General features: G+C 39.9%; 1 protein-coding gene across 5 annotated transcripts in view; it reads left to right on the top strand.

Moving 5' to 3' along the window:
* CSRNP3 (cysteine and serine rich nuclear protein 3) overlaps positions 1 to 27,703 on the top strand; it is a 169,849-nt gene that overhangs the window by 77,378 nt on the left and 64,768 nt on the right. Inside the window, exon 2 of one of the 5 annotated variants that reach the window (XM_048869296.2) lies at positions 3,501 to 3,590. The exons of 1 other annotated variant lie outside the window; for it this stretch is intronic. The gene's annotated coding sequence lies outside the window, so the exon portion shown is untranslated. Of the gene's footprint in view, positions 1 to 3,500; positions 3,591 to 20,927; positions 21,182 to 22,964; positions 23,118 to 26,445; positions 26,667 to 27,703 lie in introns of those variants that run through there. 3 more of the 5 variants (XM_048869294.2, XM_048869295.2, XM_048869297.2) reach the window with 3 other exon arrangements.

Raw genomic sequence — 27,703 nt, forward strand, 5'->3', positions numbered from 1 at the left:
AAATCTAGTGGTGCGATTGCCCCTTTTCCAGAACAAAACCAGTCCCATTTATCAGATGTTTAGAGTTTAATGATCATATCAATGTATCTTTAATGTGAAGTTAAGACTCATGTTTTCAAAGTTTACTTATATTACTGAATGCTTTGGATTTTGGGTGCCCAAACTTGAGATATAGGCTGACTGGTGGATTTTTAGAACTTCTGAAAATTGGGCCTTGGGTGTATCATGCTGGAAACCTAGTAACTGAAGCACTTAACGTTACTTAAGACTTCTGAAAATGTAGTCCTCATGTTTAGAGTGTTGTAGTGCAGAATCTGCATTTGATATGGGAAAACACTTGTTTTGGCTCTCTGGTTTCAAGTGAGACAGCAGTATTATTTGTAATCTCACCTGTTTATCAAAGAAAGCAGCCATTGGCTATGGTCAGCTATGGAGCTATAGTTCAGCAATGGTTACTATGGAAACCAAATAAGTGACCTACATTTTACCAAACACAGTGATAGAGTTTCTGTGTTTTGGGGGGAAACCCCCCACCCCATGGACATACACATTTTTAAATTAACTTTGATTGTTGTTGTTTTTAACTTTGTGTACACCATTAAACCTAGCAAATAAATTTAATTTAGTGTCTTTTGTCTGTAGACAGGAGTGGAGGGGACACTAAAATCTTTGAGCTGATGCACCATTAAAACATTAAAGTATTACAAAATAATAAAAATTTTGATCTTTGCTGTCTCTCTTAATATATTTGCAGGAAGAACATAACCAGATTTTATGAATTAGAGTGTGCATTCTTAGAATGCTGTATTTATATAGCTGCTAAATATGAATGCTCTATAAGGCCTTACCATCAAACAGCTAAATCTTGCAAAGATATGTGCTTGACTGACTCTACCAATGCACTCTCTGGGGCCGCTCATGTTAATAACGTTACTCAAAGTCTGAAGTATTGAGTCCTAAATAAACACCAGGGTTGAGATTCTGGTCCCACTGAAGTTAATGTGAGTTTTGCCATTGGCTTCAGTACAGCCAGGATTGCATCTCAGGTCAAGAGAAGATTAACACAGGGAATGTTTGGAGAAAGCAGTTCTCAAAGCAGTTCTTTGGCACCGTCGTAGAACTGATCAATGATATTGTTCTTAATTGTTCACTTTATTAATATAACTTCATAAGCAAAGTTTTATGAATGAAACAACATTCATTCATAAAACCGGTTACCCCAATAACTGGCTAATTGAGTTTCACTTTCAATCCAATTGCTGCTTAAATTGCTGAAATTTACACTGTTTCAACATTGTAACTTCTGCTCACTGTTTGTCATTCATTAGACTTGTCTATATTTTAACTCAAACTCCATTTTAACTTGTCCCAACTCCATTTTAAAATGCTCACTCCGTTTTGTAAAAGCTTGCTGCAACCTTCATTTTTTCAAAACCCTGCTGTAATCCTATTAGTTTAGATATGTGAATGAGGTATGGATGGATGATGAAATCAACCTCCAGCCCCAGCCTGTCCTGATGAAATAAAGTGTAAACACCCAACGGCTGAAGATGCAGACAACAGCCCTGACAAAGTAAGAGGAGTCCACCCTCAAAAGAAAAGAGCAAAAGTACAATCGAAGAAACATCAACGCCAGGTCTTAGGCTGAAAGTCATGTCTGCAATTGAAGGGTGATCAATCACACCGAACCCAGAGGCAGCATGACACAGCAAGACCTATAGACTCTGGATTCAAACTAAAGCCTACAAAAAGGATGAGTGAGATGGAAGACTTTGAAGGGTAACATTCTGCTGCCAACATGGAAGGGCATCGGTGCATGCCCAACAGAGACCCAGCTCTTCCTTGTGCCCGGCTTTCCTGGCCAGTTAGCCGCCACAAGCTACGAACCCAAGCCACGAACTCAAGCTGCATTCAGAACTGGTAACGATACAGCATCTGCAGAACTTGTGTGTGTGTTTGTGAACGAACGTGTGAATGAATGTGAAACTGAATGAAATGTTATAGCTATAACTGACTGACTACTATGGTTCTTTTTGTATTCACAATAAATGTGACATTTTGTCTTATCCCCTTTAACAAGATCCTGCTGGTTTTTATTTTATTGGTATAACACTGTGACTCCCCTTCTGACAACAAAAATTCCTACAGGAGCCCAGGAGAGGGGACTGAAGCCTGAATCCTGCTGCCCTGGGCATTGGGGCCAAAGCCCGAGCCCTACTACCCCAGTCGGGAGGGCCCAAAGCCCAAGGGCTTCAGCCCTGGGCAGGGGACCTGTAACTTGAGCTCTGCTGCCCAGGACGGAAGCTGATGCCTAAGCCCCGCTGCACAAGGCTGAAGCCCTCGGACTTTGGCCCTGGATGGTGGGGCTCGGACTTTAGCAAGTCTAACGTCACCTCTGGCGACCCCATTAAAATGGGGTTGCAACCCACTTTGGCGTCCCAACCCACAGTTTAAGAACCGCTGGGTTAGGCGAAAGGTGAGGACAATGGGTGAAATTCAAAATAAAACTTAGATAGAACTTAAATGGTGCACTGACCATATGCTGGCCTTTTATACAGGGGTAAACACTCAATAAGATTTCATGGGCAGTTACATGGTCATAAAGGTGGCTAGCATATGTACCTTAATGGTTATACTTTAAAAAAAAGTCATTAACTGTTGTGATTTGATTAGAACGGTTACTTACAGGAAAGCTTAAACAAATGGGTTTTGAGAAGGATTTACTAAAATAGATTTTTAAGGAGAGAAGTTGCATTTATTATTCTTCCGCAATTTGATTTTTTTTGTTGTTGTTCAGGTAACTGATCTTTCATTACATCTCTCTGAGAAAGTCAAAAAAGGGAAGAGCTTTGTATGTATGTTGACTGGAGTGTTCTAGGTTTTTCCAGCCAAAGCAGAGTTGTGTGTTTCCAGACTGTACCTAGCATATCGTAACAGAAATGGTTAATTTATGCAAAGGGGAAGCCTTCCCTTTCTGGGAATCAAACCCAGGCTGTGGCTGTGAGAGTGCCACTGAATCCTGATCAGTAGACCACCAAGGAAAAGATACAAGAAAGTCCGTCTTTGTGCAGTGTTGTCATGAGCTGGAGAAGAGCATGTGTGGAATGGCAAGGCAAAGGATAGACAGGATCAGATTAGTAACAGCAATGTTGTCAAAAATTCTAGATCTGTTTAACTATTCTTAGGTCAACTGTTCCTACAATGAAGTATTTTAAATTCTTAAATTTAAGTTAACTGCAATTCATGTCCATTATTAAAAATAATATATATGACTTACTGATAGATGAGACTGATACTCTTTTTTGGCAATTGTTTTCCTCACATGTTAGTTGATTTTATGCACAGATGAGGTGATTTGTATGCTTGCTTGAATAAGTATCCTGTTATAGTATGTGAGACATTACTAATAGAATATTTAGAAATTTTAAAGATTTCTTAACCAGTTGGTGTTTGATTGTATCATTTTGTCAATAATGAGATATGAATTTCATTCTCTTAAGGAAAAATTAAGAAAGTATCTACAGACTGAAAACATGGTTTCAGCAGCCTAAAATCTCCTGAAAGAAACTGGAGTTCTTTGAGATCACAAGGTCAGTAGTTACTCATGTCCATACGTACATACATTTATATAGCCCAAATTTAGTATAACTGTCTAAAACAGTTGTACCAGTTGCTGGTACAAAAGATACAGTTCTGTTTGAAAAGTCCGTAGAAGGTTTGTTTGTATGGTTAACACCAAACTGGTTACAAACATTTTGCTCCCCAAATGCAATTTTAAGTTTGGTGCTGTTTACCACTGGCAGTAGAAGCTGTTACAAGGTCAACGCTTGCCATCAGCTTTAATTAGAACTGATCGAATACTGGAGGGAAAAAAAAGTTCATGAATCTTCACTCAGCTTTGCAAATGAGTTCAGTTTTGCATACCTGCACCCTTTTGTGTTAACTTTCTGCAAACATTTTAGCAGTTTAGTTTTGCTGGCACATGTGTTCATGGAAAATGAATTTTGAAGTTGTATGAAGAAATGTTTTCAGAAATTGTATTATAAACTAACATATGTCGACATTTATACTGAAGTTCATGCATGCTTATCCAGTCAAAGAATTGAAACAATGCTGTGTGACTTATCTGACCCAAAACAATTAACTAACACTTCTGAAATACTGAATACTTACAGAAAAAAATAATTTGAAATCAGTTCATGTAGTAAAAGTATCTCACTGAATAATTAAAAATATTGAATAAATTAGAGGAAGTAATGATCTTCTGATAGATATTTCATGATCATAAAAAGAGGATAAATTCATTGGATAAATTTTGTTGTAAATTATTTGTTCAGCTCTAGTCTTCTCACAACTCCCACATAGCTCTCTTATTCTAAGTATAAGGAAAAACTGTGGTAATTTCCAATACTCCTATGGAGTAGCTTTTAAAAAAGCTATATACAGATTTCAACTGGAAATAAAATGTACGTCATTCTCTTTGGCTTTTGATTATACTACCCACATGGGGGAGGGGAGGGTGGGAGGAGAAACAGTTTTGTGCTTGTTGAGAGATTTATTTTTATGCAATTTCTATCTGTAAGATGTGTGTTATTTAGAATGTGTATTTTAAATGTTCATATATTAAAAGTAAGATGCTGTGTGTAGTGAAAAGCAGAGTAAGAGACAAAAGTGTGTTTCAATAAGTTGAATCTAAAACATTGTGTTGGGTTTTGTTTGTGGAGAGAAGCTGGTCAATCTGGAGGAGGATTCAAACTATGTGGAATTTAGACTCATCTGAAATCAATAAAATCAGACGTATTATATCTTCAGAGCAAAAGTAAAGTGCAGTCTCAGGATTGTGAAGTCCAATCTCAGTCACCTTTTGGATTTCAGAATCAGGCTGTACATGACAATGCAGGACACAGAATTTTCTTTTTAGGGTTTTAGTAACTTTTGCCTTCCCTCATTAACCTAAGTGGGAGTTTTAGATTGCAGAATCAGGATCTAAAAATCTTCAAACTAGGACTCATTAGCAAATTATGCCAAATGTCAAAACAATAATTTTGTAAGTGATACCGTATAATTCGTCTTCGGTGACTGGGGAACTGTGGGTCCTGGTCTTATGTTTTACCAGGTCTGGAGGAGGAAACTATCCGAATCAAATGCAAAGGGGATAAGATTTGGACCAGGTGGGGAGGGGAGGACTAGATTAGGATAAGGAAACTGGTCAGCCTAGGACAGGGGAAAGATAAACTAGGAGTTGGTGGGTAGACAGGGACTGGGAGCCAGCCCAAAGAACCTGGGACTGGGAACCAGGGGAAGGTCATAGGAAACTGGGACTGAAAGGAAGAAGAGAATAACTAAGACTGGGACTGGTTGGGCTAGGGGACTGTGACTGAGAGATACAGTGGCCAGTGCCAGGTGCCCCAGAGGGAATGAACAGAACCTGTCGCTCATTCCCAGCTTCTGGCAAACAGAGGTTAGGGACACCATTCCTGCCCATCCTGGCTAATAGCCATTGATGGGCCTATCCTCCGTGAATTTATCTAGTTCTTTTTTTAACCGTGTTATGGTCTTGGCCTTGATTCAGGGGCAAAACAAAAACCCAGGAGTCAGTGAGCTCTGAGCCTGTGGGGCAGGGACAGAGCAAAAACCCCAGAGTCAGGCATCCTAGCTCCAGCGATGACAGACAAATGCAGGCCTCTTGACCTGGTGAGGGGAGGCTGCCACCCCAGGGATCGGGTGGCAGGGGGGCCTGGACCCAGGGCCCTAACAGTGGCAGAATGGTCCACCACTGGTCAGAGGGGATTCCAGCCGCAACATGCCAACCATGCTTCAGGCAGCACTACAGCCAGACTGAAGTCAGCTGTCCGTGGGCCACTTCCCCTTGGGGTGCACCTGGAATCACAGGGCATCTTCCATCTCCTCCTGGTAGGTGGCCAGTGGCAATCCTGGCAGATCTGCGGTACCCAGCGGGCAGGGTGTCGCTGGGTTAGGCAGCAGAGTCCACAGGCTGGAACAAGCAGGATATGTCTATCTCCCTCAGCATCCTGGCTGTAACTGAGCTAGAGGCTCTGCCTTTTATACTTCCTGTTCCTGTTATTCACTTCTAGTGGGAGGGGTGAGGCAGGTCTGACTCCACCCACTTGGGTGCAGTGGGTGGTTCCACCCCTTTTGGATCAGAGGGAGGCCATACCACCTCACTACAAGCAGTATGGTCTCTCTCCAACATGTACCCCAGTGAAAGAAAATATAATTGCTAGGCATAATTTTTCTAAAGCAGTTACATTATTTAGGAGCCTAAATCCCATTCAATAGAACTTAGGGTCCTTAGTCACTTAAGTGCTTTTGAAAATTGCACCCTAAGCGACCTGAAACACACTGTCCCTGCCTCTCTGTGAGCAAAGAAAAAAAAATCTGAGCCCAGAAAGATGACATCATTATTCCTAAATAATAAAGAACCTACAGAACATATCAGTAGTCTTCAATATTCTCATATTTTTGTGATAGAGAAACTTTGATATAAACGTGTCTAGAAATTCTGGATGGTCATAAGACACTAAAAGCTAGTTATCTCCTGCTGCTTGTTCCTGTGTAAGAGTAGGATTTTATATTTGTATTAGAGGTTATAATGATTGACGGTTATAATAATGTAGTATGTATTAAATGTATTAATGTATGATTTGATCATCCTGGCAGCCATCCTTTTTGAATAGCCGAAAGGAATGACCCTCTGGGACATTGGTAGAAATGCATCTGACAGATTGCCAGTGTCTGTACTGATGTTAAGGCAAGGACAGACCAGAATAATCCTTATGGCTGATTATGGTCACCCTCTGTTTTAGGATAAGTTACAATGTTTACTTTGGGGTCTTGTTTCCTATATGCATTACAAATTTACTCCCTTTAGTTAAATATACATTTCTTTGTTTTAAGGGTTAGTTAGTAAGAGACAGAATCTTGTATTGTGTCTATGTTAATGAGATTAGAGGTTTAATTTACAACAGGCCTGGGCCCCAATGTGAATTGTTTTGGTCATAAGATTTAGCAAGGTTTAATTTACAATGTCTTTTTGCTCAATATAAAATACTGCTGTTTGTATACCGTTGAAGGTCTCTGTAAAAGACTGTGTGAATGAGGAATGCATGCATCAGGAAAAGATGAGGTGTGAAGGCCATTGTTAAAACCAGATGGTCAAGACAGGAGAAGTGAAGAAATTTAAGGAGACTTATCGGACAACCATCAACACGCATCCATGATTGAGGAAGGGCAGATTGATGACCCTGAGGTTGGCACCCTTAAAGACAAGATTATTGATAAAATCTGAAACCAGAAAATCTGAAACTGATGACCCTCTCAAAGGTGCTTTGGAATGTAAACATCAAAGATAATACCAATTAAGGAGTAACTGGCCATAAATGACACAGCAAAATCCATAGACTTCAACAGAGAAAAAGGACTATAAGAACAGGGTGCTTTGCCATGGAATTTTGGGTTCATCTTGCCACAACTCCAGGAGCATCGGATCGCGATCGACAGAGCCCAGCTCTCCTCTGCGACCAATCTGGCTGGCCACTAGATTGATCCAGACTCTGGACTGGTAACTATAAACATCGACTGGTAGGACTGTGTGCATGGTATATGTGTGTGTGTGTGTGACTGAAAAGCATATGCTAACTGCTGTATTTTCAATAAATGCGGAGTATTGCCTTTTTCCCTGAAAAAAAAGATCCCGTGTGCTTCTTATAAGCATAACACCTACTACAACTGTCATCGTCATGCACTGTGGGATCTTGGCTTCTGTAGTGTTACAGATTTATTTACAGATTTACCTGATTTATTTTGGAGGAAAAAAAAAATTCCTGTCCTTTAAGTCATTGGGACTGAGAAATTTCTGCAGAGAGATACCTTATTTAGTTTTGTAGAGTGTTTCCCACTCTCTTTGGAGCATCTTTCTCTAGTTTTTGTCCAGAGAGATTGTCTCCTATATGCCTTTTTGGTGGAAGTTTTACTGCTTTGGATCATTTGTGATCATAGATAAGCTAATGCGTCAGGACAAACCAAAGAAAAACAAGAATTTCATCTCCTAAATTTGGGAGGTGTGCAGACTTCAGCGTTTTTGTCTTATTGATTGTTGTTTAAAGTAGTTTTAGAACCATCGCTTCTAGAACTCTCTCTTTAGAGGTGTCTGTCTTTCAGGCATCTCTCTTTGCTGCCTCCAAATCCCTTTTCTTCATCAGGGAGTAACCTCTTTTCTCCACACTATATGGAACCCTTCTGTGCCACAACGACCTCCCCTTCACTTCTCCCTGTGGATCAGCCCTCCTCAGAAATGTCAACAGTCATCACTGCCTTAATGGTATGTTAATCAAAGAGCAAGTGTAATCTCAGGTATGCTTTGATGTATCAGGCAACTCCATTACTCCACTTTCAGAGTGGCTCCCCCATTTTGAAGGAGGCAGATCTGGATTTCTTTCAGTGTCACAAGGAGGGACTCATGATAGAAATTTTTGCTTATTTGAAAGATGCCAAATATAGTTTTGATTAAACAGGTGTTGTCTTCACTCCACATAAGAGGGAGTAATTGCTAGCTGATTATAATTCTGCTTCTGATTTCCATGGCCATGAACTCATGTTGCGGGCTTTGGCTAAAATAAAAAGATAACTACAACAGCTTGAAAGGATTCAAGCATTCATAAGGATTCAGTAGATAAACAAAGAATGGGAGCATAATGTGCACATTCAAGTCTCAAGCTGATTTCCCAGTGGCTGCACCTATGCTCTCAAAAATCTGATGCCTTTGCCATTAGTCCAGCTTCACCAGACATAGCGACAATGGGAGCTGTAGTAGAGACAGGTTCAGTTCTTTGTTAACCACCATGTCATCTAACCTTGCTCTGTTGTCGGCCTACAGCAAAATACTTGCAACTATGAACTACAGGGTAGTTGAACTGTACACCTCATACTCTTTATCTCTACAGCTGATAGGATGATTGTCCACTTCAGACAGGAACTAATTTTATATGACAATAGAAGCGTCTTAGAATGTGACTAGATTTGAGTACTCTGAGCATAGTGGTATAAGTCAACCCTGGGGCTTTATAGATTAGATATGGGCTGGGGCTGCTCTGTCTTCCAATACGTATTAAAAGTGGATACTTACCCACTATCACAATCCTTTGATGAAAAGTGCTGTAATTTGGTGGTTCAGTTCAGAGTTTTAAGTAAACCCAGACGCATTCCTGCTATTTCTATTCCATCAAGTGTACCCAATTGCTCTTTTATTTCTTTATTTAGGCTTCCCTACCTAGTAGTCTAATGAGGTCAGAAAGGTCAAAACAGACAAGCAGGAAAGGTCACAATGGCTTATGCATGCATCCTTTTCTGTAGGCTGAAATTCAGCATGCTAGGAACGGGAGAAATTATACTGTTTGGATTGTGCAGCAAAATAATGACATGACCAATTAGACAAGTAAGTAGCCTTCGTTACCCTTTCCCACAGAATGTACTACTGTGCCTTTCACAATTAGCAGAGATTATCTTTGAGAGAGAGGAAATAAGTGGTTTTTTAACTAATTCGTGTAAATTAAAATAAAGTTTAGCTTTTTAATTTATCTGGTCCAGGGAATTTTTTTTTACTTATCTTGGCAGGATATCACCCTATATTCAAAGAAATGATACATTTCCATCCCACTCCCTTCTGTTACTTAGACATAAATAAAACTGAAGAGTGTAAAACTGGCATTAAGTGTGCAGGATTCATACTGAAATCCACATTTTTTACAGTAATGCAAAAGAATTCATGACTTCTCTCCTTGTCTCTATTTTTGGCTAGTTTGCCTTATCCAGTAAGAGTAATTATTAGGGATCCTTCATATAGCCCCTTTCATCTGAGGATCTTAAATTACTTTATACATTTTAATTAGCTAAGCATAAAATCACAACAGTGAGGTAACTAACAGTGGGTGATGGTATTTGCCATGTTACAGTTGGCAGAACTAGGGTACAGAGAAGTTAGTAACTTGCTAAAGGTCAGACGACTAGTCATTAAAGACAGGAACAGAATCGGCTCCCAAGCCCACTCAATAAGCTTCCTCCCTTTTATACTCAGAAGTAATATTTTGAACTGTAACCACTGATAAAGTGTTAATGAAATCTGTGTAGCAAAAATAAATATTGTGCTGGGATTCACAGTAAAGGCTTGGCCCATACTTCATGGTTCAAAACTTGTTTGCAAGAATACTTAGCACAGTTCTCAACCTCCATTCCTAATCCCATTCTCTTTCAGAACTTGATGTTATAGAATGACAGTGTAATTCTCTTTTGATACATACCTACAAGGAAGAGTCAGACATTATTAAAACAGATATACTTGTTCTCTCCAAACTTTACTGAGTGGCATGAACCAAAGATTCAATGCCTTGACCCCACAATCTTAGTTTCTTTTTGTCAAAATCAGAGCACAGTATCAAATTATGCATAAAAAGGATTTGTCCCCACCTTTACCCATTTAACATAAAGATTACTGTCATATGGTTATGATAGACATTGTGCCAGGTCCTCAGCTAGTGTAAACTGACATAGCTACATTTAATTTGATTTGCACCTGCTTAGGATCTACTGTAGTTCATTAATGATCTGGGTTCAAGTTAATTTGTGAGTCCTTTGCTGCATGAATATGCCCTTTTTACATGCACAGTGAGATTTGACTCTCACATTTTAGTTTTTCTGGTATGCTATGAAGTGCACACACTGAAAATGTGTTAATATTGCCTTAACACTGCATGTGATAAAATGCTCACATGATTTTACAAGCATGTTGGTTTAGTCTGCCAGACACAAGTTATATCCTTGCTTAACTAGAACCTGGAATTCTCTTGAAAACTCTATTATGAACATAAAGCTGGTTAAGAACAGTAGCTAGAACTGCTCCCTGCATTGTTTCCAAAACTGTCTGCATGTGCAGCCTCTTTTCCATGCAATCTTCACTCTTGCACTAGACAGATCTCTAACTGTTGGAAAGTCAGACAGCTTAAGGGAAGGATCTTAATTCTGATTCTTTATTAGCGTTTATAACAACTTCTGCATTCAAATAGTATGTACATGTTTTACTCTTTTGTTGGGTAATGGTACAGACAAAATGTACAAATATAAAAAAGATTGATTTGATAGAACAATCCATTCATACAAGGTTCAAAATTAATTCAGTGCTTGAAACTTCTGTACAAACCACAGAGATTACTTAGGAACAGTTTCTTCCTGTTCTGTGTTGAAATCAAAAGGGTTCTATGTGGCCACAGGAGTCCCTCTGCACGTAGCAGTTTGCAGAATCAGAGCTAGCATAATCTTAATGCCACAAGTTACTAATAAATTATAATATTTCTAACCTTGGGAGCTCAAAACTTATGAGACAGACCAGAAAAAAATGTGAAATTGGTTTTTAAATCATAGGATTAATAAATAAAAAGAATCACATTTCACTTCTGTAAAAAGAAAAGGAGTACTTGTGGCACCTTAGAGACAAACAAATTTATTAGAGCATAAGCTTTCGTGAGCTACAGCTTACTTTGTCGGATGCATACAGTGGAAAATATAGTGGGGACATTTTATATACACAGAAAACATGAAACAATGGGTGTTACCATACAGACTGTAACAAGAGTGATCAGGAAAGGTGAGCTATTACCAGCGGGGGGGGGGAGGGAACCTTTTGTAGTGATAATCAAGGTGGGCCCATTGCCAACTGTGTCCACATATCTATTCAGGGGACACCATCATAGGGCCTAATTACATCAGCCACACTATCAGAGGCTCGTTCACCTGCGCATCTACCAATGTGATATATGCCAACGTGTGCCAGCAATGCCCCTCTGCCATGTACATTGGCCAAACTGGACAGTCTCTACGTAAAAGAATAAATGGACACAAATCAGACGTCAAGAATTATAACATTCAAAAACCAGTTGGAGAACACTTCAATCTCTTTGGTCACTTGATTACAGACCTAAATGTGGCAGTTCTTCAACAAAAAAACTTCAAAACCAGACTCCAACGAGAGACTGCTGAATTGGAATTAATTTGCAAACTGGATACTTTTAATTTAGGCTTGAATAAAGACTGGGAGTGGATGTGTCATTACACAAAGTGAAACTATTTCCCCTTGTTTATTTCCCCTCCTACTGTTCTTGTAAAGTGCTGGAAATGGCCCACCTTGATTATCACTACAAAAGGTGTCGTCCGTCCCCCCGCACGTCGTCTCTCCCCCCTCTCCCACCGCTGGTAAAAGCTCACCTTTCCTGATCAGTCTTGTTACAATCTGTATGATAACACCCATTGTTTCATGTTCTCTATGTATATAAAATCTCCCCACTATATTTTTCCACAGTATGCATCCGAGGAAGTGAGCTGTAGCTCACGAAAGCTTATGCTCAAATAAATTTTTTAGTCTCTAAGGTGCCACAAGTACTCCTTTTCTTTTTACGGATATGGACTAACACGGCTGCTACTCTGAAACATTTCACTTCTCGTTTCTCTTTGAATTTTTTAATTTTTAAAAAAGAACACACATTCATGTTTTGGTTGAAAATTCAGAGTGAAATGCACACAAATGAGGGGGCCTCTTCCTTGTTTCCTGACTGATTGGGTTGGCCTTTTCCTCCCCTCATTCATTTCCCCTAGACTCGCTCTCTTTCTGGGCATCCTCCTCGATCTTTCTTTCCACTATAGTAGCAGCTCATAGGAGAGTAGGTGGGCAGTTGGTCCTGCAAGATGCTTCTTTCTTGGAAAGAACTGTTGGGATAATTTTCCCAACAGGGTTGGAAGTCCATTGTGCCAGACACTATACAAACCAGAAGAAGTCATGGGGAGAGAGTGGTCTCTGATTGGGGGAGGTTGGAATTGTGTCCCAAACAAACATATCCAAGATGCCAGCAGCTGTTAGCGTGGACCCTAGTAGCCTGGAGAAATACCTCAAAATATTAATAATTTCCCACTTTTCCAAATATATATTATATTTGTAAGCTTTCAATAAACAAAGTAAAGCATTCAGTATATATTATGTATGTTTTTAAAAGTATGTGTCTTGCTCACAATTCCCACCTGAACTCACTATTTCGTTTGCAGAATGTAGGATTGCATTTGTCTGTCTAATGTGGACCTAAAATATATTTAATACAGTAACTCCTCACTTAATGTCATCTCGGTTAACGTTGTTTCATTGTTACGTTGCTGATCTATTAAAGGACATACTCGTTTAAAGTTGCTCAGTGTTCAGTTATAACGTTGTTTGGTTGTCACCTGCTAGTACAGTACTTTGTCCACTACTTGTGAGATTCTCTGGAAGAGCAGCCTGTTGGAACTAGTGGGTGGGGGCTTGGAACCAAGGTGGGCCAGCAGCCCCCCATCAGCTCCCCAGCACCTCCTGCCTCCTGGCGGGCTCTGCAGATCAGTGCTTCCCTCCTTGCGCCTCCCGCCCGCTGCAATCAGCTGTTTCGCGGCATTCAGGAGGCTGGGGAGGAGCACGGACGCAGCATGCTCAGGGGTGGGGATGGGGGTGGAGCAGGGGCAGGAAGAGGCGGAGCGGGCCTGGGGCAGAGCCAGGGGTTGAGCACCCCCAGCACTTCGGAAAGGTGGCACCTGTGCAGCTGTGTATGTGCCATCGGAGGAGGGAGTGGTGTGCTCCAGCGGGATAGCGTGGGTTCATCATCGCAATCAGTTTCTGCAGGGAAGTGTTTGCAGCCGCTGTCATGCGTCTATTGTGTCTCCTCCCTCCTGCCTCCGTCGGTGCTGCCTTGTAGAGTGTGAGGCTACATTAACAACGTGTTAACCCTGGAGGGCTCAGCTGAGTGCTAGTTCATCATTTAGCAGCCAGGCATTCCCTGGAAAAAAATTTCCCTGGAACCTAACCCCCCCATTTACATTAATTCTTATGGGGAAATTGCATTTGCTTAACATCATTTCACTTAAAGTCGCATTTTTCAAGAGCATAACTACAATGTTAAGCAAGGAGTTACTGTACTATAGAGTGGCAAAAAGAAAAGGAGTACTTGTGGCACCTTAGAGACTAACCAATTTATTTGAGCATGAGCTTTCGTGAGCTACAGCTCACTTCATCAGATGTTTACCGTGGAAACTGCAGCAGACTTTATATACACACAGAGAATATGAAACAATACCTCCTCCCACCCCACTGTCCTGCTGGTAATAGCTTATCTAAAGTGATCAACAGGTGGGCCATTTCCAGCACAAATCCAGGTTTTCTCACCCTCCACCCCCCACACAAATTCACTCTCCTGCTGGTGCTAGCCCATCCAAAGTGACAACTCTTTACATAATCAAGTAGGGCTATTTCCTGCATAGATCAAGGTTCTCTCACATCCCCCCCACCCCCATACACACACAAACTCACTCTCCTGCTGGTAATAGCTCATCTAAACTGACCAGATGAGCTATTACCAGCAGGAGAGTGAGTTTGTGTGTGTATGGGGGTGGGGGGGATGTGAGAGAACCTTGATTTATGCAGGAAATAGCCCTACTTGATTATGTAAAGAGTTGTCACTTTGGATGGGCTAGCACCAGCAGGAGAGTGAATTTGTGTGGGGGGTGGAGGGTGAGAAAACCTGGATTTGTGCTGGAAATGGCCCACCTGTTGATCACTTTAGATAAGCTATTACCAGCAGGACAGTGGGGTGGGAGGAGGTATTGTTTCATATTCTCTGTGTGTATATAAAGTCTGCTGCAGTTTCCACGGTAAACATCTGATGAAGTGAGCTGTAGCTCACGAAAGCTCATGCTCAAATAAATTGGTTAGTCTCTAAGGTGCCACAAGTACTCCTTTTCTTTTTGCGAATACAGACTAACACGGCTGTTCCTCTGAAACCTGTCATTATAGAGTGGCAGGAACTGTTCTGTGTAAGTGCCTGAGGGGAGTTGTATGCACAATGCATGTGTCTTTCTGTTACTTCACGTGTTCACTGAAGGTCTGGCCTGTCTTATTTTAAGTCAATGGCAAATCTCCTTTTGGATTCAGTGGGACAGGCTCAAGTCTCATCAATAGAGGGGAGAAGAGGAACTTCCTGACAAACACACACCATCACAGAGATCCTCCCCTTAGCCTGGGCGGAGGTCCTTTAGTAGTGGGTGGGCAGAAGCCCGCTCACCTCCTGGATCCCAACAGGAGCACTCTCTTCTATTCTTCTGGTCTGAGTCTGTCACACTGACTTCCAGCACTCTCTTATATTCTTCTGGTCTGAATCTGTCACACTACACAAACAAAAAAAATTAGTAAAAAAAAAATTGGAAAAAAAGGTCTTAATGGTTAAAATAAATAAATAACTGTAAAATACTGCATACTGAACTGAAGTTTCCATTTCTGTTGCCCCACGAACATAGAATTAGGCATGGTTCCTGTTGAGAGGAATTATAATCTAATACAAACAAGACAAAACACAGGACAGCAGTTCAAGAAAGAAAGGTTACAGAGAGATCATTGGAGAGGAACTCTTTATAAGAAGGATTTATAGCAGAAATGAGTTTTGACGTGATGATTTGAAAGAGATGGATGGCATTTGGTGAACAAGATGTGTTCAGTAGCCAGGCTAAGAGGGGGGCCAGCAGTACATTATTAACTGAAAACTTCCTTTATAGTTCCTCCTTTTAGGTCCTGCAATGTCCATCCCCGCTGTGTAGCTCTGAATGATTCCCCAGCATGCATTATACTCTGATATCTGAGCTGTCATGGAAACTAGCTGGAGCATGGAGCTGGCTTATGAAGTGGATACAGGGATGTGTCAGGCAGCCTGTTTTAAATGTATTTGGCTTTTTTCAAAGTCTCTCTTTAAACAAAACAACATCTTATCTTTAAAACAAAACTAACATGATTCCTTGTAGACACACACCATGCTCCATTGGGATTCTCGACATTTCATGAGGGCGCAAGAGTCATATCTGGCTGGCTCTGAAGGGGATGGACGTGGTTGTACCTTTTATTTCCTTCATGCCTGATTTATGTAATTTTTAGACATGATCTGTTCAGGTGATTGCATAATGACTGGAGAAGGCATAAACCTCCACATTTTTTCTCCTGGTCACGTTACAGTCAGAATTTGTTAATTCATTTAAATAATTAATTTTATTATCTGATGCTGCAGCAGGTAATAGCTTCTTTGTCACCTACTCCATGTCACTCAGTACAATAGTACACCTGCCATGTAGCTAACGTGCACTATTCTGGCAGTCTAACCACCTGTGTTTAGGAAGCATGTGAGAGAAAACAAAGTGTGTTTACAGAAGAGAATCTGTTCATTGTCTGAGTATGCTAGCTCTCCAAGCTCATACAGCTTCCCCTGCAGTTTGCTGAATTAGGGTGCACAGTTCTTATCTCCCTTTACATTTGTCTCTCAGAAATCAGACTGGTGGGAAGAGCAGTTTCATTTTGATTTATGGTACCTGAATTGATCTGATGTAAGAAATAGCACTTCCTTTTTTGATAAGTAAACATAATTGAAATTTTTTTGTGTTCAGGAATCACAGTATAAACAACAACAAAATAAACTGTATGATTGTGCATAACTTATTTTTAATGTTTAATTCAATTAATATCTTTACATAGCTATTTTTGGGGCCTGTCGTCAGTCTCCACTCTGTCACTAAGCAAGTTAACAATTCCAGTAGTTTCTGCAGCGTTCTTCATGGAGACAAGAGGCAGGGTTTAGTTATATTGAATGTATTGAAAGATTCTTTGTTGAGACCATGTGTATCTCTCTATCTTTCATGGCTGTCTGAACACAGCCTGGAGAGCTGACTCTTGCTCTGTGACCAGATAACCGGTACAAAAGGGGCTACAGACCCTTTGGGGGAGTAATCCCTGGTGCAAGAGATCTTTGCAAGAGTCACAGAGGCAACTCCGCTGGGTCCATGATCCCCTGCAAGAGGTCCTGGTACTAGGTACATGTCAAGGCAGTGTCAAGAGCAGGACTAACAGTGGCCAGGGCTTTCCCAGAGACCACGTGGAGTGCCCTCCATGGGAATAAGATCCAAATAAAAGAAAAGGTGGGGCAGACCCTGCCTTGGGTGACAGCATTGCTAGCTGGTGGCACATCATCACCCCATTGCTGTCACAGACGTTCCCCCGGAAAAGTAAGTACAGCCTAAACTGTATTTTTTTTCCTGATAGCACCCCTTCCATGATAGAGGATTCCTCTCAGGGGCGTGCCTGGTGCAGTCGCTGTCAGAGGGAGTCCTGGCAGCACTGCTGCATTAGAGCTAGGGTTGCCAGGGGTCCAGTGTTCGACCGGAACACCCGATCAAAAAGGGACCCTGGCGGCTCTCGTCAGCGCTGCTGACCGGGCCGTTAAAGTTCCGGTCGGCGACGCGGCAGGTCTAAGGCAGGCTCCCTGCCTGCCCCGGTTCCGCATAGCTCCTGGTAAGCAGTGACATGTTTCTGCATGCGCGGCCAGGGAGGCTCCATGAGCTGCCCCCATCCCAAGCGCCGGCTCCACATCTCCCATTGGCTGGGAACCATGGCCAGTGGGAGCTATGCGGGTGGCTCCTGCAGGCCAGGGCAGCATGCAGATCCTCCCTGGCCACCCCTGCGCCTAGGGGCTGCAAGGACATGCTGGCTGCTTCTGGAAGCCACCTGAGGTAAGTGCTGCCTGGAGTGTGCACCCCCTCCTGCATCCCAATCTCCTGCCCCAGCCCGGAGCCCCCTCCTGCACCCAAACCCTTCATCCCTGGCCACACCTAAGAGCCCAAACCCCCTCCTGTGCCCCAAATCCCTGCCCCAGGTCGGAACCCCCTCCATGCACCCCAAACTCCTCCTCCCCTGCCCTACCCCAGAGCCCTCACCCCCAGCCAGAGCCCTCTCATCCCTGGCCCCCCCACCCCAGAGGCCACACTCCACCTGGAGCCTTCATCCCCCCTACACCACACCCCTGCCCCATCCCTGAGCCCCCTCCCACACCACAAACTCCTGCTCCAGCCTGGTGAAAATGAGCGAGGGTGGGGGAGAGTGAGCGACAGAGGGAGGGGGGTGGAGTGAGCAAGGCGGGGCCTCAGAAGGGGTGGGGCAGGGGCGAGGCCTTGGGGCAGAGGGTGTGGCAAGGGTGTTTGGTTTTCTACAATCGGAAAGTTGGCAACCCTAAAGAGCTTATGCTACCATTGAGTGACAAGGGATGCCAGGATGCCAAAGCCAATGCAGGTTCTGTATTCAGATAGCTCTAACCTCCTGTATGTATTTGGTGGCCCCACAATGCCTACTGTGGGGGCCCAGACTCCACTTCCCTAATGGAATGATCAAGAACCAAGAGGTGGCCTTTATGGAAGCTTTCTCCTTCCTAGCCCCGTCTCCAGAGCCATCCTTAGGCATACGCAGCTGCGTAGGGCACCCAAAAATTTGGGGCACCACCAGGACAGCAGGTAAGAGCGGGTCAGCATTCTGCATGAGGGAGAGAAGGTACGGGGGTCTCTGTGTGGAACTGTGACTCTCCACTGCCGGGCAGCTTGATATCCTTTGCTGCCTGCGCCCCCCTCCCCCCAGGCTGCAAGCCTGGGCTGCCACAGCGTCTGCTGTGTACAAAGCTCGGTATGTGTCAGCAATGGACGGGGGGTTCTTCTGGAGGTCCGCGGGCACCGGTTTAACAATACTGCATAGGCCCCATAAATCCTAAGGACTGCCCTGCCCATCTCATATATTTTTACTGTAGGAGGGAGAGTTTTTAGCATCTTAATTGTAATTTAACCTTTTGAGAAATCCCAGCCTTGAGCATAAAGGGATAAAACATTTTTTTGGAACCTGACAAGAAGGGTTGACTGATGTTATGTATTTTGTGTGGTGTTAAGACAGCTTGCTGTTATTGTCTTTGCAGAACCAAATTTTTCTTGTTAAACTATTTAACTGTTTATGTTTCTTATTTATTTTTGCTCTAACCTCCTGTTAGTTTTTGTTTTTTTAATTTTCCATTTTGTGTAATGGTCCCCAGGAAATGTGACAATAACTTTCCTTTGTCTTGCTTTATTACTGTTTTTCTCCATCTAGTAAACCTTTTTATTTTTCTGTTTTCCTACTGCTGCAGCAGCAAAAATGTCTGCCTTTTGTTTATTTCTCTCTACACTAGCATCAAGACCTCATCAATTGTATTAGCAGGGGAAAAAATAGGCATAGCTGTAGCTAAACCAGTTGTTCGTTAGCAACCTGTCTAGTCTGCCTTCCTTTCTACTTATTAATGTATACAGCTATAGTGTTTCCTGCTTAAGAGCTCTTGAAGGGTCCTCGGCCATGAGCCATCTGCTCAGCCACTGTCTTTAGGTGGTGTGACCATATCAAAATGGTGGCTTTTAAAAAAAAATTGCTGACAATGGAATTCTGAGTTTAAAGAAAGTGTTTAGAATCTGGATGCGATTCATCACCAGTTTAATCTTTTAGTCATGAGTAAATTTGGGTCATATCCCAGAAAATCTTATCTTTCAAACTTTAATCAGTTTGATAGTAAAATTTCTGTATGTGGAAGCTTTTTATTAAACTAGATAGCCAGGTTATTTTATTTGCGTCTTTAAATATTATTCTGATTGAGATTTCATTATAACTCACAGAGACTGCCCCTTGATTGTATTACTTCAGGTGTGTGTTTGTCACAAGATGGGCCCGTTTCTGATGCCAGTGAAGTCAATGGGAACTTCACCATTAGCTTCATTGACTTGAGTGGCGGGAGGATCAGATCCATGGTTCTCAGTGTTCATAGGTGCCAGTCCCGTTTCTACAGAAGTCCATCACAAAACTTCCATTGAGTTCATTAAGACCAGGATTGGGCCCTTAATAAGCAACAAACTGATAATTATGTATTCTAAAGAGGGAGTTGTTGAAAAGGATAACAAGTGGGTATTTTTCATTTGTAGATTGTTAATGAATAAACAGCATTCCTGTTTACTCAAAGTGCAATAAATAATTCTAGCATTAATTAACTACTTTCATAGAAAACCTTTACCTCTGCACTATAGATGTCATGATTAATTATTTATGAGTTACTAGTTTTCAGGGAAATAGAGAGGAATTCTATCATCACTTGCACTATGTTAAAATTTTAAATTATATAGAGTAAGAATGTCTCATGCACTCTTTTCGAAGTAGAAATTAGGCTGTCTCAAAATGTTCTGAAATTAATCATCAGTAATAATAATGTTAAGAATAGTCATTAACCATGTATTCTTTTTTATGCTATGCTTTCATTATTTTTTAAAATGTAATTATCAGCCCCATGTAAAATGCCTTAGGTAAATGGCCAAGGAAGTTAACAAATACAAATAAATTTATTTTATTTCTTTGTGTAATTATGTTTATAACTAAAATACAGTAACTGGATATCATCATAAAAAGTAAAATCTCCATGGTGGAGTACAATTTATCATTTAGATTTTCTGAAAACTTTACTTAAATCCTTACTCACCTGAGTAGTGCTATTTGAAATCATTCAGACTAGTTGCATGAGTAAGGGTTGCCGGATCAGGCCCTTGATTGGTGACATAAATTTGAATTATGATGTCTCTTTTGGGGGAAAATAATCATTCAGTAGCTCTGGTCTCCCTAAAGGGATAAATATTGGCAGCCTAAGTATTTAATAAAGAGTTTTGACAAAATAACAATTAACAGGAATATTATCTCTTTTTAGAACATTAATAGAAATGTATGTTATATGAGGCATAACATAGTGCAAGATTAGCACCACAAAAATTATAATTCACTTGTAAAAATGCCTCTCAATTCCACCTTTTCTGTAACGGAAAAAAAGGTTGTGAGGGGATTTCCATAATTTTTGCTGCCTTAATGAGTTAAAGCAGCTTTATAATTTGTTATTCCTTCCTCATGGTAGACACCTCATCTGATAAAAATATCCATAGATAGTGAAATCAGTGGCATGCCTGGCTTTCTCAGACAAAACTCCCATGTGATCATATAGGCAGCCTCAGTGAGGCTGAAGCTGCTCAGCAAGCAGTAGGTAATGAGTCTTTGTGCAGAGTGAAGCTCTTGTCGCTGAACAATAAAGCATATGGTACCAGCAATAAAACACAGTGCTGGGAAATTTAAGAAGATTCTGTTGGAAGTAGGAAGACAGTGAATATGTCACATGTTGTAAAATGATGATCAATCTATTTTGGTTCCTAATTAATAAAAAGAGTGCATGGATTGGAAAAACAACAATTTGAACAGGTTAGTTATTTTATAGATTATTAAAACGCTTCTGTGTTTTGAATTTAATCAGTGCTTTGGCTACTTTTGCTTTTTTTTTTTAATACATTTTTTTTTGCATTTGGAAAGGTGTGGCTTGAGTGATTCAGATCATTTTGATACCTAGCTAAATAAATTGGTTAAGTACTGTAATCTGATTTGTTGTACAAATATTTTTACTACAACTCCACATCAGACTTCATTTATTCATGGAAAAACGGAATAGTCAGTAAAAATAAAACGAATGCTAAAATGGATCTGTTGCCAGTATAGAAATATAAAATATTAAATAGCAACATCCATTATTCTGATATGTCTTCAAGCTCAATATTTTCTTGATAGGAAATGTGTTGCATCACTGTTGTTTATTTTATTTTAAAATTGATTAATTTTGGAACATAAATAACAATGAACTTAGATTTTTCACAGTGTTTTTTCTGGAGTATCTTAAAAATGGTGCTTTTAGAAATAGAAGTGTATATATACACACATGAATGATTCATTATGAAACTGCATTCAACAAATTCTGATAGGGTTAACAAGATGGATTATATTTTACTTTGTATTTTTCAAACAGGTATTAATTTCAGTTAGTTATTCATGTAGTTGATGTACTTTTTATTTTCAAAAACAGACCCAATGATCCTAATGGCCTATGATCACCTTAATACACAGTATAGATATAGTTTCTCTGCCACATTAGTGGTCTAGAGATTAGCCTTATTGAAACTTCTTTGTTTTTAAATGATTTTACAGTAGTGTTTTTCTCATTGCTCCAGCACTTTAAAAGGCACAAGATGCATATACTGGCAAATCTGAAAGAATTTGAATTGATAATTTTTAGAGAGCATTTCAGCAATAGAGAAGTTGAATGTTTGAATAGGGAGGATGCTGTCTATAGGAAGAGAAGGAAAAGAAGCAGAAAATAAAACATTGAATCTCTTCCTAGAGCCAGATCAGCATTTTTACGTTCTTTGATATAATTTTAATGATTTAAACTGAAATATGTATTTCTAAAAATAACATCTCAAATGGTTTAAAAATTTTAAATACTTTATATCCATGTATCCACAGTTTTGGCACAGTATTTGATTGTGATTTATACTTGGGAGGATTAGCAGTCATTTTATTGCTGATTATTAGTTATAGTAATGATCCGTAAATGTAAATCATTCTGTATATTGCGTCCTTACATTAATACAGTTTTACTATTGTATCTGTAGCTGATACTATTTCATATTGAGGCATCTGAATCAAGGTGAGTAGGCAGTAAACGCCTGAATTTCAAAATACAATATTGAAATAGATCCTTTTTAAAATAAAACATCTGGTGAGCTATATTTAAAAAAGCAGAGGGCAGTTGCCTAGAATTGCATATCAGCCTTCTACTTGTATTTAAATGAAGCATTTGACTCTTCTGGTCACCTTGGAAACTAGCTGCTGCAGACTGATTTTGTTTTTTGGTGGGTGCTTAATATACTTGAATTAAAATATCTGCCTCCTAATAATCATGATAGGAGACATGCTTTTGACTTATCACTGTGTAGTGGCAATAGCCTTTTCTCTCCAGCATCCCCTCCCCACCCCCATCCCTACCCCACCCCCAGCTCTCCAGTGATTCAGGTATTCCGGCTGAACTGCAGCTCTACAATTTCTTACCCAGCATTCCCTTTTTGTTGCTGGCAGGCCTTCACCAGCCTTATGTAAATGAGACAAGCACAGTAGCTTTAACGGCAGAGGGGGGAGAAATGAGTTCAAAGGTCACCGGGCTGGTGGAAGGCTGTAACAGTTGACTGAAAAAAAATGTACTGGATACTGCAGCGGTCTGTAGCTGCTATAAAATGAAGCAGACTTTTTGTTTTCTGTGTTAAGAAGTTCTTACAGCTTTCCTGCAACAATTGTAGTACACTGTCTACAGGTATGGGTTGAAAGATTGCATGTTCTGCATCATTTGCTTTGATTCATACATGAAGTTTTTTCAAAATTTTAATTGGTTTGCATTTGTTGCTTTGGTTTTGGAGTTGTAATTCTTCTGCTGTGCTGCTTTCAGGTGAAATACTCATACTTTGTTGTCTTAAATATATGCTGTTTTTCTCCTAATTTGAAAAACAAAGTTTAAAAATTTTAAATATAATACCCTCTAATTTGATTTAATGGTATTTAATCATGTATAAAATATTTCTTTACTTTTTGAACCTCTTGGGTGAGTGGGGGGAGGGAAAACCATTCCTTAACTGGATGTGCAGTTCTTTAATTATAAGACATATAAATCAAGGTGCCTGTGAATGGTTCTCATTTGGCAGGAATTTTTTAATACTTATTGTTTGTTTTTAAATTAGGGAAAAAATTCTAATTTCTTGGTATTTCTTTGAAAAATATAGAATTCCCTTGTATACATCATCATTATTATTGATAAAATTTAAGTGCAGATGCTGTGAAGTCATCAAAGAAATCATGATTTTCTTTTGCTTCATATAAAATCAGATTTTTTTTTATTTAAACATTTCCTTAGACAAACATCTTAATTTTGGAAAGAGTTTTCTGTATGCTATGTATATTGCTTTTAATTATACAATATAGAGAGCAATGCCATTTTATTTATTGTTATACTGTCTACCTTATTAGTGAAACCCTTTTTAACTTTGAAAGACTATTAGTGGTTTCCTGATAACCATTTATTTATTCTCTGGGAACAGACCTTGTTTTCATCTTAACATTTTAAACTTATCATGACTTTTTAATTTATCTTTGAGCTCTGATATGTTTGCTTTGATTAAAAACAGGCGAACTCTCATGGTTAATTTTGTGTGGTATGCTAACAGAACATTTAGGGCCAAATCCTGCTGTCGTGACTCAGTCAGCTTCAGCGGGATTCGGACAGAGTCTTTCTTGTCTTGTAAACTGTAGCCATGCAAGTAGTCCTTATTCAGTGGTCCCAGCCTAAGGTGGTTTTATGAGTAAGCACTGCAAGATCAGGATCTACTTATCTGAGTAAAGTGAGGAAAATTCTGCCTGAAACGTAACTTTTCATAAAATACCTAACTTAATTTTACTTAATATGTGCCACATCCTGTAAAGTGCTTATCAGTCTGGCCCTGACCCAGGAAAGTCATGTGTTTAAGTGCTTTCCTGGATCAGGACCAGAGTAATCAGCACCTTGCAGCATCAAAATATATGTACTATACATCATTTGGAATCCAATCCTGCAAGCATTCTCACTGGGATCTTCAAAGATGCTTTAGGAAGGCAGATGCCCGACTCCCATTAAATTTCAGTGGAAGTTGGGAACCTGAGTCCCTGAGGTGTCTTTGAAAATCCCAGCATCTACATTTGGAGCTCCTCTCAAAGCCAATTTGGAACCCATGCAGGATCAGGCCCTGACATTTCTTAGTCTTTTGTACTACATCTTACATTTCAAATAATCTTTGAGAGTAGTGCATATATTTTAATGAATAGAACTGAGTGAGAAAAAATGCTCTAAAGAACTATCTCAAAATATATTGTGTATATTCAACCATCACTTTATATGAAGCATAATACTAATGAACAAATAGGAGTGTTGTCTGCCCTGATCATTGGCAATTTTATTGTACAAGATTGAAAGAATCTGTTGCACAAGAAGTAACAGAAAAAATAAAGTTTTTTCTAGCCATGTAATTCCCATATTGGTAATTCCCATATTTGTGTAAAACAAACCTGATAGATTTTAAGATTAGATTTATGAGGTTAAGTACCTACAGTAAACATATACTCATATAAATTTAACTGCTTCCTCTAAAATTACAAGAGGAGCATCACTGTAGAACAGCATCCCCATAGTTCTAATGAAATCATAACATTTGGGTATGTGTCTCCTTTATATATATATATGGAAACAGATGCAAAACAGTCTTCCTTTGGATACAATCTAAAAAAATATTGTTTTGTATGTTCTAATAGACTTGGTCTTTGATTCCTATTTTGGATGTTAGCTTAGAAAATGAAAGAACTTATTTCAGATTTTGTTCTGTTTTTGTTTTGTTCTGACTAGAGCTCACACAAGTGCCATGTTTTGCTGACAATTTCTGATAGTTTCCAAAACATCCTACATGAATAATTCGGGCCTAGTGAAAGATAGATAGTTTATTTATATTTTGAATGCTAGCTAGTAAGATTTTTTTAAAATCATGATAGACTACAATATTTTGTTCACCATAGTATAACATTAGTGTGAATACAGAGGTTTGATTCTAATCGCAATTACTGTTTACACTGTAATACCATTGACTTCAGTAGTTTTATTCATGATGTACACCAGTGTGCAAGAGGTCAGAATCTGGCCCAGAATGTCTTAGACTGGGTATTCATAAACCAAGAAAATAATCTAATCTAGTCCAGAAATGGCCTCCAGAAATTTGACCTGGTTTATTTAACAAAAGGATGAAACAACCATTGTTTAGAACTATCTATCTGATTTGGTCAGATAGATGGATTAATCAAAAATAATTTACAGTTTCATGATTAATTCGGAGGCTAAAAGCCAAATTTTAAGGTACATCATAATTAAATTTTTCCATATTTTTAAATACACTTCGTTTGCAATAATATTTACTAGAGAATGTCCCTACTTGTTGGAAGGCTCACCCCCTGAAAAATGGTCATGTTTTCCTTAACAAAGCAGTAAATGAATTTGCTATGTATAAAACTCTTCCTTGTTCTCAAAAGATACTTCTAATAACTGAACCTTGAAGTTTAAGCACTTATCTCTTTGAAGGAACAGATGGCAGATCATGCTGAAGTGAGACAGGTGTAATCTTTTGTGATATTAGTAAAGCTTTTTGAAAGATAAATTGTCTCGTTGTCCGTTAGCCGTCTATCTTTGTCATCACTCTGAACTAGTTACAAAGTTGAGACAAATTGTGCCATCCTCTCAGCAAAACATCACAGAACACCAGAAAATCTATACAATTTTGTTTCTATTTGAACAGTCTTACTAAGTGATCTTAGATTATTGTTATCTCACTTCTGCTATGTTACTCTTGGTTCTGAAGAATGGTTGAATATAGCTAGAAGACAAAAATGACCTATTTACAAGAATACACAAATAGCAAAAATGATTTGCCAGGTTAAGATGGATCCAGCAAAAATAATTTTATTTCTCCTGCTCCATCATATTTTAGGGTTCAACCCACAACTGCGAGAGAATGTATCACCACTTGTCCTGAGTGCCTTAAAATGCTCTGCTGCTGTAGCTCCTTGTCTGGATGCTCCCACCTAGCAGACACGCATACATTGTGTGTCTGTGTTGAGCAACCTAGATTTAGCAAATCTGACTCCAGCAGCCAGTTTGTTACACCACAGCTGCACTCTGGTCTCCACCAGCTTTGGTTATTACTAGCCAAGTGACACCAACACCGTCCTGAATTTCCCCAAACCATCTGTCCTGAAATGTCCAGCACTCTCCTGGAACATTTAAAGGAGTAATAAGGTCAGTTGCTCCTTTAAGGAGACAAAAGCACAGCAGCTTGTTGTTTTTACTGGAAATAATAATCACTGCAAGTTAAACACAGCACTGGGTTGATTTAGAATAAAAGTAAAACAAGTGTGCTTCATCAAAAAGAGATTTTAAGTGAGTTCAAGTATAAGGGGTAAAGTCAGAAATGGTTGCAAACATATAAAAGTGAAAAACTTTCTAGTGCCTAAGACTTAACAAAACTACAGTATTGGGTCAAGGTAAGATTTTTACCACACCTCCTTCAACCAAGATGACTGACCCCTGCTGTGATCAGTATCTCCCATGAAGTCCAAAGTGCTTGGTTCCTTTGTCATCTTAGGTAAAAGATAACTTGGGGTTCTCTGCCCCAGCTTTATGGTCCAGTGAACTTTTGAAATGTATTCTCAAAGTCCAGTGGCACAGTTGTGAGGAAAGGTGCCTTGGAGTCTGATGGAGATGGTTCCATGCTGGGTTCTTCTCTGCTGTTGCTTTCTATAATGCAAACTGATTTGTCCCTGCAGCCTCCAATTTGCCATTGAATGTCCTCTTGACTGTGATTGCCAGTTGTCTGTGATTGCACTTGGATGAAGGCATCAACCTTTTCTTTGTCTGGAAAAAACCTGTTTACCCACTCCCCAAACTTGTCTGGTTCAAACACATAAGAATGGTCATACTGAGTCAGACCAATGGCCGGTGCCAGATGCTTCCATAGAAGTGAACAGAACAGGGCACTTTATTAGATGTTCCATCCCTTGTTGTCCAGTCCCGCTTCTAGAGGTACCCAGACCATAGCATTGCATCCCTGACCATCTTGACTAATAGTCATTGATAGATAAATTCATGGAGGATAGATCCAACTCTCTTTTGAATCCCGTTATACCTTTGGCCTTTACAGGCTCCCCTGGCAAGGAGTTCCGCAGGTTCACTTTGCTTTGTGTGAGGAAGTACTTCCTTATGTTAGTTTTAAACTTGCTGCCTATTAATTTCATGTGTTATGTGGAGGGGTAAACAACACTTCCTTATTCACTTTC

This window comes from Caretta caretta, chromosome 11 (assembly GCF_965140235.1).
Source record: "Caretta caretta isolate rCarCar2 chromosome 11, rCarCar1.hap1, whole genome shotgun sequence".
Classification (NCBI taxonomy): Eukaryota; Metazoa; Chordata; order Testudines; family Cheloniidae; genus Caretta; species Caretta caretta.